The sequence below is a fragment of the Malus sylvestris genome, chromosome 2 (assembly GCF_916048215.2).
Source record: "Malus sylvestris chromosome 2, drMalSylv7.2, whole genome shotgun sequence".
Lineage (NCBI taxonomy): Eukaryota > Viridiplantae > Streptophyta > Magnoliopsida > Rosales > Rosaceae > Malus > Malus sylvestris.
In genome coordinates this window covers 16,730,472-16,740,810 of record NC_062261.1, presented here as the reverse complement: position 1 = coordinate 16,740,810, position 10,339 = coordinate 16,730,472, and positions in this window count along the sequence as shown.

Genomic DNA, 10,339 nt, shown 5'->3' with positions numbered 1-10,339 from the left:
AGCTCCAGTGATCGAACACATGAGGGTGTTCAATTTATTTGGTCATAAACTAAGGATTTTGATCCCATCCGGATCCAAATTGTGGGGATCCTAGGGATCTTCATATCTTAGCCATTCATCGTGCATCATGCGGTCATAAATCATTTGATTTTTTTTATTTAGAATTAAATACAAATAGTACTTGAAGAAAACAAATCGCACGATATACGATGAATGGTTAGGATGTAAATCCCCACAAGGTGGATCCGGAGAGAATCCCCTACCATAAACAAATTCATTGCTTACGAAAATAGTGATTCTCCCAATGTTAGGCAAATAGAATAATCAACAAGAGATATGTACTTAGTTTAATCATGTCAAATTGATCGATTAAACTTGATCAATGCTTTCAAATTTCTTTTCCCTAATCCCTGGCAATCAAGATTTTATAGTTTACACGCACATATAAAATTTAAATTTGTAAGCTAATTTGAGCATAAACGTTCTGTGAACACGAAAATTTCCTGAAACGAAAGAGACAAGAACAACGTGCACAAAATAATATTTGTATTTGATGATTTTGGGTTACAATCTCTCTCTATTTTGATCCTCTGATTCGATCTCCGTAAGGTGTTGATTTGTGGATGTTTCGTTGATCCAAGGGCCGTCGAGGCTTGATTTTGGATGAACTGTTGGAAGTTTCTTCAAGGGCCGTGGGCTTGATCTTTGAAGGTGGATTTGAGCGAATCTTCAAGGAGCCGTTGGGGCTTGATCTTGAGGATGAGTGTTTCTTCAAGGGCCGTTGAAGCTTGATCTTGAATAATGGTGATGAGCGGATCTTCAAGGGCTTTTGGGCTTGATCTTGAACAACAGTGATGAACGGATCTTCAAGGGCTTTTGGGCTTCATCTTGAAGAACGGTGGCTTGTTGATCCAAGGGCCGTCGGGGCTTGATCTTGGAAGAACGATGAGCGAAGAACGAAGAACACTTTCTTCAAGGGCCGTCGGGGCTTGATCTTGAATTGGTGGATGATTGTTGATCCAAAGGGCCGTTGGGGCTTGATCTTGGAAGAACGATGAACGAAGAACGAAGAACGAAGAACACTTTCTTCGAGGGCCGTCGGGGCTTGATCTTGAATTAGTGGATGATTGTTGATCCAAAGGGCCATTGGGGCTTGATCTTAGGATGAACGATGAACGAAGAACGAAGAACGAAGAGAGCTTTCTTGATTCTTCGGGAACCTGGATGCTTGAGAGCTTTGGAGTTTCAGAGCTTCAGAGCTTCAAGAATTTTGCCTAATGATTTTGGTTCCTTCAAATGAATGAATTAGCCTTCTATTTATAGAAATTTCCAAGGCCTACTTTTGAATATAATATTCCAGATGAAATAAGTCGTTTCTGCCAGGTGTTGACACGTGTCCTGTTTGATGACTTTTCCAACTCATTTCAATTTTTCGTCGAGTCACACGCTACGTGTAAAATTTATGTAATACATGAGCGTTGAAACTTTGATTTATCGATCAACATTTATTTACCGAAATTTCGATGTCTACAAATGCCCCCACTTCAAGGCGCGTCGTATACATGTGCTTGTCGCGTGTAGGAGATGCGTTTTGAAGTCCCTTAATGTAGATGTCGATCCAAGGGCCGTCGAGGCTTGATCTTGAATTGGGCTGGAGATTTCTTCAAGGGCCGTTGAGGCTTGTTCTTGGACTTTGTTTGAGATTTCTTCAAGGGCCGTTTGAGGCTTGTTCTTGAACTTTTGTTTGAAATTTCTTCAAGGGCCGTCGAGGCTTGATCTTGAAGGTTGAAATTGGACCACAAGGAGCTTCATGTGGTAGATGATCTTTGGCTTTGGTAGTGGATGAATCGGCACGTATTTGTTTTTGCGCTTTGTTGACTTTCCACAGCTTTGATCTTGAACTGGGTTGGAGGATTTTCTGGATTCCTCCAATTGTTGATTTTCCACAGCTTATTCTTGGACTAGGTTTTGATTCAAGAGTGGTAGACACTTGATCTTGAATCGGACTTGTGATTTCCTCAAGGGTCGTCGAGGCTTGATCTTGAATTTGGCCGGAAACTTCTTCAAGGGCCGTTGAGGCTTGATTCTTGAAGGTTGACTCGAACACATGGCAAGCAGGCACGAGGTGAAGGTGATGACTTGTTGCTTTGTTCAATCTTTCTAATTCACACCTGAGCAGTTTGGTCAACGATATGATTTTCAAGATTGATGGGCTCTTCTTCTAGTTGGTGACTTGATCTTTAAGGATTTGATTCAAGGATGGTGAAACGGCACATGCAGCCCACAACGCCTAGCAAGTCGACCCAAGAATTTGAGGGTCAAAACGAGTCATCCACCCAGAATGATTGCAAACCTGATGATATGAGATACTTTTGATTTTGAAGAAGTAGCGGATGAATCGGCACGTGCTTTGTTGTGCTTGTCTCCACATGCTTCAATGTATCATTTTCCCTTGTCTTATCTATTCTTCTGGCAAAACATAGCATATTCTCGAGTTCTTCAGCTCAAACTCCTTCTGCTGAGCTAACTGTGCAGGCTGCATTCTTCTCTGCTTGTTTCTTCAGGCAGATGTGGCAGCTTCTTAAGTTCCTCAGCTCGGACTCCTTCTGCTGAGCTGACTGTGAAGACTGCATTCTTTTCTGCTTGCTTCTTCTGCACGTTGTCTCCACATGCTGCAAGGTATCATTTTCACTTACCTTATCTGTTCTCCAGGCAAATGTGGCATCCGAGTTTGAGTAGAGGTTCTGGCATATTGTTTTCTTTATCCTTGTCTTTGTAGGTAAGAACAAGGACAAAGGAAAGGACAGGGAGAACGCATGATATGTAATACTCTTGCTTTCTACCCTGGTGATATGAGATACTTTTGCTTTGGTGTCATTTGTTTGCAGAGGTACCCCAAGGAATAAGAAACACTGAGTGACTCGAGAGGCTTCGTTGGGAAGGCATTCTCGGAGATGAAGAAAGGTTCTCGGAGATGAAGAAAGGTTATGTATGTCTGCCTTGCTATAGAAGGTGAAGGTGGACAGTTATAGGAAGTTCTTTAATACCTGTAGAGGTACTATTCTTTCACTCGTGTCGGCAACTATTGAGTGATTGATCAGTATGGCTTTACGCGTTTTTCTTCTTCATCAGAAGTCTTCGACAAATTGTCCGTAATTTCCGCCAAGCTGAGTGTGCATGTGACAGGTGTTGACGCGGTTGAAAAAGACTGGCGCCTCTTCGATATCTGGGATCGGCGCTTCGACAAATTACCCGTGATTTCCGCAAAGCTGAGTTTGCGTGTGATGGGTGCTGATGCGTTTGGAAAAGCAAGATGCCTCTCCGATTTTTTAGCTTTCCTCTTCGATTTTTGAATTGGCCTCTTCGATTTCTGAGCTTCGTTAAGTGTAGAGGTTGCATGTGACAAGTGCGGACAAGTCTGGAAAGGAAGATCGCCCGTGGTTTCCGAAGCAAGCCCAGCATTTGAGAAAGCTAGCACCTCTTCGATTTTTGAATTGGCCTCTTCGAATTCTGAGCTCGCCTCTTCGATCTCTGAAATCCTGTCGAGTGCTGATTTTTTATAGAGGCACGCAGTTCGTTTCAAAGCACACTTGAATTTTTATTTATTTTTTGCTTGTAGAAACTCATTTCTTGCACTTCTAAGATCTTGGTTCGTCCAACCTCTTCTTTCTTCAACACTTTGAAAATGTCTGGACCCTCCGACCGTCATTTTGACTTGAACCTTGGTGAAGAGGCAGTCCCGCCTTCTCCAGACAACATATGGCGCCCATCATTCATATCCCTTACTAGTCCTCTTACCGTTGGGGATTCGGTGATGAAGAATGATATGATCGCTGCGGTGGTAGCCCGGAACCTTGTCACTCCCAAAGATAACAGACTACTTTCCAAACGGTCTGATGAGTTGGCTGTTAAGGATTCTCTGGCTCTCAGCGTGCAGTGTGCAGGTTCTGTGTCTAATATGGCCAACGCCTATTTGCTCGAACCCGTCAAGTTGAATCATTAGCGGTTGAAGTGATGAGTCTCAAACAGGAGATTAGAGGGCTCAAGTAGGAGAATAAACAGTTGCATAAGCTCGCACATAGCTATGCGACAACCATGAAGAAGAAGATTAGCCAGATGCAGGAATCTGACGGTCAGATTTTACTTGATCATCAGAGGTTTGTGGGTTTGTTCCAACAACATTTGCCTTCGTCTTCTGGGGCTGTACCGCGTAATGAAGCTCCAAATGATCAACCTTTGGTGCCTACTCCTCCTGGGGTTCCGCCGAGTGATAAGGCGCCATCTGATCAATGAAGGCCCCCTTATATTTGTTGCTGGCACATTTGTAAATTTTTTTTTTTTTTGCATGTAGAATGCAATTTTATGTAATCTTTCCAGAGAAATAAATAAAATGGATTTTACTTCTCTCAATGCATTTTTTTTTAATTATGCACTACCCACTATTTTTTTTTATATATTTTTCTTTTCAGATGGTGCAATCCGCGCCATCCCTTCTTTTTTTTTCTTTTTTTTTTAATCATGCACCACCCACTATTTTTTTATATATTTTTCTTTTCAGATGGTGCAATCCACACCATCCTTTTCTTTTCTTTTTTTTTTTTTTTGTAAAAAATAATATTTTTTTTGCTTTCAGAATGGTGTGGCACCATTCTCCTCCTTTTTCTTATTATATAAATATATATATTATTTTTTTATTTTTTTTTAGTGGTGCCTGCCACTTTCTTCCACTATCTTTTTGTTATTATATATTTTTTTATATAAATTCTGGTGATGGGATGAAGAACTTGCAGGGAAGGACGAAGTCGAGGGGGGCAACATGGAGGAGGAGGATGCGGAGATAAAAGATGGCGAGGGAGAGGAGCTTGGATGAGGAAGAAGGAGCTTGATGGATTTGGTCCAACCTCGCTGGAATTGCAGGGGAAGAGGTGAAGCTTGCGTTCTTGGCCGTGCTCTATTGCTTGGTTTTGTAGCCTGCATCAGCACATGATCCGTCATCGTCGAAGTCTGCAACCGCGACTAAGGTCTTGGGAGCACTGAGAGATTGCAGGAAGTGGTGACGTCGGGAGCTTTCTTGGGTTGAAGCTCTACGGGTTTAACCTGTGGAGGTGAGCTGGGTGAGGGGTGTACGGACAGAGAGAGAATCGGGCCTGGATCTTATGCGTTGTGGAGATGGTGGAGAGACTGGGCCTGGGCCTGGTGTTGAAAGAGGGCAGCGCCGCAGATGGGTTCGACGAGTCTTCGTCGTGGGTCGTAGTGGCCTTCACACTGGGCCGTCCGGAATTGCACATCCTCCAATTGTTAAGACCCTGGAGTCCATTCTTATATATATTTGTTTTTTTTTTTTTGTTTTTTTGTTTTTTTTTGTACAAAGAAATTGTTGTAAATCAAACTTTTAATAATTTTTTTTATTCTTTATTTTGATTTTGACTGAACTTGAAATTGAATATTCAAACTGCCTGCGTACCCTTCCAAAGAAAGAGATCAAGTCAAAACGTAGTTCAAATGAGCGATGGATTTTTTGTGCCGTACGCAGTTTTAACTCATGCAGGCAAGGAGTGTTGGTGTCGTTTGCAGTTTCAACTCGTGCAGACAATGAGCATTTTGTGTTGCCTTTTATGCTCATGCAGACCAGGAGCGTTGTGCCATGCAGTTTAGGATCGTGCAGGCAAAGAGTGTTTGGTGTTGCCTTTTATGCTCATGCAGACCAGGAGCTTTGTGCCATGCAGTTTAGACTCGTGCGGGCGAGGAGAATTTGTGAATTTTGTCAAGCAATTTTGGAGAGGCGTTCCTCACAATCTTCATAGCAAGGAGCCTTGACCGAGTGATTGAAGAAGTTTTCGGGAAAGAAATCGCGCATTGTGATGGTAATGGACGATCTTTGTGTCGCAATTTCATCATCTTCAACATGTTCACGTTGCTTTGAAGGTTGACAATAGTTGCTTTGCCCCATTTCTGATTGGCGGACTTGTGGAGGAGATGTATGCTTCTTGTGCAATTTCTTAGGAGTGACTTGAGTCCATCCTTCAACTTTGCTCGTCTTAAAGGATGCCCTCGGAGGTTGAGGTAAAAACTTTGAGTAGGAAAAGCCAGAAGTGATGGTGGTATAGTTTGACTTCACCACATCGTCAAGATCTAGCTCGATGATTCCTTTCTAGGCCAGCTTCATGATGAGATCTTTCAGCACGAAGCACTTTTCTGTCGAATGACTGATGAAGCGATGGAATTTACAGTATCTTGGATTGTCGATACGACTCATCTCTTCCGGCCGTCTGCACTCAGGCAAACTGATCACCTTCTTGTCCAACAGGTCATCCAGCATGGAAACCACATCAGAGTCGGGGAATGGATAAGTCTTCTCCTCAAGCTCCTTCAAAGTGTGCCTACGCATCTCTTGATCACGAAAAGCTTCGGTTTGAATCGCCTTGCCTCGTGTGGAGATTTTGACGGGAGATGTGTTGACCGTCATCGCTTCCTTGGTGGGTTTCCATGCAGCCTTTTCCACCTTTGTCCCAAGAACTTTGTCGTCCTTGTAGTCGGCGATCGGTTCTTTCTTCCCATGATGGGCGATGCTCAACCCCATGTCATGGGCGCGGGTGGCCAATTCCTCGAAGGTCCGTGGTTTAATGCCTTGAATGATGTATTGCAAACCCCATTGCATGCCTTGGATGCACATCTCGATTGAAGAGGTTTTCGAGAGCCTGTCTTTACAGTCGAGGCTTAGAGTGCGTCATCTGTTGATGTAGTCAATGACTGGCTCGTCCTTTCACTGCTTTGTGCTCGTTAGCTCTAGCATGCTCACAGTACAGCGGGTGCTATAAAAGCGGTTGAGGAATTCCCGCTCTAATTGCTCCCAGCTGTTGATGGACTCAGGCTCTAGGTCCGTGTACCACTCAAAGGCGTTTCTTTTCAGCGAGCGCACAAACTGCTTGGCAAGGTAGTCCCCTTCGGTCCTTGCGTTGTTGCAAGTTTCAACAAAGTGGGCAACGTGCTGTTTCGAGTTTCCTTTTCCATCAAACTGCATAAACTTTGGTGGTTGATAACCCCTTGGCATCTTCAGGGCATCAATCTTCTTAGAGTAGGGTTTCGAGTAGAACAATGAGGTATGTGAGCTCCCTTCGTACTGTGCCTTGATGGTGTTGGTGATCATCTCCTGCAGCTGCTGGATAGAAAGAGATCCCATGAGTACCGCTGCTTGGTCTGGCTCCGACTTTACATCGTTTTTCTCCATCTGAGGCCCATCTTCTTCGTCATCTCTTCTCTTTAGTGGATCATTCTCTGGGTCGGGGTTCTCGTCGTCCTATGGCTCCAGTCGGCTGACGAGTGCAGCGATTTGCAAGTCTTTTTCTTCAACAATCCGTGTTAGCCTTGCGATCGATTCATTCATTTGAGCCAGTTGTTCTTCGATGGAGGTAACGTTGATGGTCATGACTTGTGCAACCAATAGACGTGACTTTCCTTTAGACATCCAAGATGCTGACGAAGAACGTCGTTGGCTGTTTTGGGATGTCATCTTGTGTGCCTCAGCAGCATGCTTCGGTGCCCCCAGCGAGGTCAGGTTGATGACAGACTCACACCTTTGATGCTCCCTTTGCTCTTTTAGCGGCACCAACTTTGAAGTGGCATGTTGAGGAGCGGTTGTGGTGCCAATGTATTGTCCGTTTGCGGCAGAAGTGCTTAGGATCCTTCCCTCAGTGGTTGCGAGAACGGCTTGTCCCTTGCTTGATGCCATTGACTTTGAGGTGTGTTTGGATTCCTTGAACAGAGAAAGAGATGAGAGGTAGAGATTGTCCCACTGGGCATGCCAAATTTGTGAACACGAAAATTTCCTGAAACGAAAGAGACAAGAACAACGTGCACAAAATAATATTTGTATTTGATGATTTTGGGTTACAATCTCTCTCTATTTTGATCCTCTGATTCGATCTCCGTAAGGTGTTGATTTGTGGATGTTTCGTTGATCCAAGGGCCGTCGAGGCTTGATTTTGGATGAACTGTTGGAAGTTTCTTCAAGGGCCGTGGGCTTGATCTTTGAAGGTGGGTTTGAGCGAATCTTCAAGGAGCCGTTGGGGCTTGATCTTGAGGATGAGTGTTTCTTCAAGGGCCGTTGAGGCTTGATCTTGAATAACCGTGATAAGCGGATCTTCAAGGGCTTTTGGGCTTGATCTTGAAGAACAGTGATGAATGGATCTTCAAGGGCTTTTGGGCTTGATCTTGAAGAACGGTGGCTTGTTGATCCAAGGGCCGTCGGGGCTTGATCTTGGAAGAACGAAGAACACTTTCTTCAAGGGTCGTCGAGGCTTGATCTTGAATTGGTGGATGATTGTTGATCCAAAGGGCCGTTGGGGCTTGATCTTGGAAGAACGATGAACGAAGAACGAAGAACACTTTCTTCGAGGGCCGTCGGGGCTTGATCTTGAATTGGTGGATGATTGTTGATCCAAAGGGCCGTTAGGGCTTGATCTTAGGATGAACGATGAACGAAGAACGAAGAACGAAGAACGAAGAGAGCTTTCTTGATTCTTCGGGAACCTGGATGCTTGAGAGCTTCGGAGTTTCAGAGCTTCAGAGCTTCAAGAATTTTGCCTAATGATTTTGGTTCCTTCAAATGAATGAATTAGCCTTCTATTTATAGAAATTTCCAAGGCCTAATTTTGAATATAATATTCCAGATGAAATAAGTCGTTTCTGCCAGGTGTTGACACGTGTCCTGTTTGATGACTTTTCCAACTCATTTCAATTTTTCGTCGAGTCACACGCTACGTGTAAAATTTATGTAATACATGAGCGTTGAAACTTTGATTTATCGATCAACATTTATTTACCGAAATTTCGATGTCTACACGTTCATTCTATAACCAGTTAATAATTTATCAGAAAATGATCCTGAAATGGAACATAGAAAAAATTCCACCGTAATAATCATGTTTGAGTTTGACTTATAATGTAAATCATCATCTTTGTTGTGATATTAGATCAAGCTTATGGATTATGAAATTGAGAAATTTTAAAGTGTACTCAAAACACATTAACAAAGAATTTTTTTTTTTTTTTGAAAAACGATAGTTTAATTTGTTAAATATTAGAGAAAAATAGATGGTGGGGATCGAACCCACACTAGAGTCTCCATAAATATTACTGAAAATATAACTTTAGCCCTTAAAACTTAATTTTCTCTACATAAAACCCGACATAGATTTTTTACTTGAATAAAACCCATTAATTAGATTCCACATCAACAAATTCATTAATTATGTTTGACTTCACACATTTAAAAATTTCGAATGCCTAAAATACCCCTATTTGAATTTTTTTTATTGATAAACCCTATTTGGATGTTTGATGTACATAATTAATGTCATGCAGATTGTAAGGAAGAATTAATGATTTTACAAAAAAAAAAAAAAAAAAAAACCACTAACGTTATAAATTCATTGCCTAATATATAATAACATAAAACATGTCTAATATATGTTATTATACATGCTTAATTAAGTCAATAAAATTATATTTTACATATTAATGTAGATAAATTATTTCACATACACATACATATATATATATATATATATATATATATGTATGTATAAATGCCTGATATATGTAAAATTCATGTAAAATAATTGACCTACAAAAAATAAAAACATTTGATTCAAATAGTGCACCTACTATTAAAATTTTAAAATGTTAGATTGCTTAAAAAAAAATTACCCAAGATATGTAAAATACATGAAAAATAATTTACCTACATAATAACAAACCCAATATATGCAAAATACAACCAAAATAATTTACGTACATAATAAAATGTGTCAAATATATATGATATTGATACATACAAAATAAAATACCTACATAACAAAAGAATGCTATTTGATTCAAAATTAATTTACTTACAAAATAAAGCAAGGTTATTTGATTCGAAGTTAATTTACCTATTATTTGTACATATCTTATAATAATAAAATGTGTCAAATATATGTAATAATATATGAACAATAAGTTACCTACAAAAATAAAAAAATGTTATTTGATTCATTATTAATGTTATTTAATGTTATATATGTTAGGGGTAATAGTATGTGCAATAATTATTTGTTCATTATAATTAAGGTGAGTAATAACATTTATTGATTTGATTTGAATATTGTGGCACAAGTTGTAAATATTTTGTAATAATAGGTCAATTACTTTTTTACTTGGTAATCTTTTTCAAATTTGGGTTTTATTTGGATGTTTAGAATTAGGTGGGTTTTTATCTAGGGAATAAGAGTTGCAGGGGTCTAGATCTAAAGAACCCTAAATATTATTACTTTCTGTTACTATTTTCATAAGCACCAGG